The sequence below is a fragment of the Alligator sinensis genome, unplaced genomic scaffold (genome assembly GCF_000455745.1).
Source record: "Alligator sinensis unplaced genomic scaffold, ASM45574v1 scaffold781_1, whole genome shotgun sequence".
In the NCBI taxonomy this organism is placed as follows: domain Eukaryota; kingdom Metazoa; phylum Chordata; order Crocodylia; family Alligatoridae; genus Alligator; species Alligator sinensis.
Genome location: NW_005841845.1, coordinates 1,860,912 through 1,862,430, shown reverse-complemented (window position 1 = coordinate 1,862,430; position 1,519 = coordinate 1,860,912). Strand labels below are relative to the sequence as shown.

At 55.7% G+C, this 1,519-nt stretch overlaps 1 non-coding gene across 1 annotated transcript; it reads right to left on the bottom strand.

Moving 5' to 3' along the window:
• Positions 1-1,187: 1,187 nt before the first annotated feature.
• LOC112550729 lies at positions 1,188-1,302 on the bottom strand. The gene has a single exon (XR_003094698.1). It is a non-coding gene; the product is annotated as a U5 spliceosomal RNA (small nuclear RNA).
• Between the last annotated feature and the right edge of the window lie 217 nt (positions 1,303-1,519).

The window sequence follows — 1,519 nt, the reverse complement described above, 5'->3', positions numbered from 1 at the left end:
TCCAGTGCCAGGTGCTGCACAGAGCTCGGGGCTGCAAGCAGAGCAGGGCTGCCCGGGGCTGTTCCAGGGCAGGGAGGTTGGCTCCGGGCTGATGCCCAGCTTGCTGTGCTATGCCGAGGTACCCCTCAGCAGGGCAAATCTGCATGTTTGGAAGGAAGACACAGACCATCAGCCAGGGACAAGAGAGATTCCTGCATGGGTAACCACAAAAATTAGCAGCAAACTTCAGCCAGGAAAAGATTTCCGTACCAATTAAGCACAAAAAAGGAGCAGTTGCTAAATCAGACAAAAGATTTGTGCACCAGCTAAAGAACAGAATTAATTCCTTGCATGAAGGGACGTATTTAGCAGCTGAATTGGTCTGCGACACAAGGAGTTTTGCATTTCTACCTTGCCATAACTAATGCCTAATGAAAGCTATGACCACACAGAAGCTGGTTTCACTCTATCTTTGCACGCTCAGGAGCAGCCCTGTGGGAACAGGGCCTCAAAAATTGAATCCGGACTCATCACGGCTCGTCTGCATGGACATCTTCAGTACAAGGCGAACTATTTATGCAGATGGAGAGAGGCCCAAACACACCTGCACCGCTCCCGCACCGCAGCGGGGCAGACAGCTGCCGGGGAGCTCGGTGTGACTCCTGCCGCTCTGTGCAGAGGTGCGTGTGTGTGTGATTGCACATGTGTGATTGCATGCACGTGTGTCTGCTCTGTATGGGGATGCATGTGTGTGTGATTGTGTGCGTGTGATTGCATGCACGTGTCTGCTCTGTGCGGGGGTGTTTGTGTGATTGCATGTGTGTGGTTGCATTCACGTGTGTCTGCTCCCTGCGGGGTGTGTGTGTGCGTGCACATGCACGTGTATGTGTGTGTGTGATTGCATGCGTGTGTGTCTGCTCCGTGTGGGGTGTGTTTGTGTGTGCATGCACGTGTGTGTGTGATTGCACATGTGTGATTGCATGCATGTGTGCCTGCTCCATGCGGGGGTTGTGCGTGTGTGCATGCACACGCATGTGCCCCCACACCCCCTAATCAACACACATTTCTGTGTGGGCGACCAATCAGAGGGTGGGGAGTAGCCGGCCAGGCCGGGCCCGCTCCCACTAGAGAAGTGAGCCCAGACGCCTGCCGACTACAAGGCAGCCTAGGTGCAACCTGGCTTTGCTCTGCTTTTGCACACGCAAGGGGACCTTGCCGGAGCGGGGCATCAAAAAATTGGATCGAAACTCAGGGCACTCCTCCCCACGGAAATCTCTAGTAAAAGGCGAAAGATTTTTTCAATCTGAAGAGAAACCAGAGTATAGAGAGGAGACTTTTGGAGGAGCCACCCCCCGGGGGATGCCCACCCCCTGGCCAGGGTGAGTGGGCGCAGGAGCTGGGCAGACGTTCTGTGCCCCGGGCTGCACTCGGGCAGCCCCTGCCCGTCGGGGTGGTGCAAGGAGAAGCGGGGGGAGAGTGTGGGTCCGCCCCACCCTGTCGCACCGCACTGCATCCTGGGTATGCAGATTTATGGAGATAC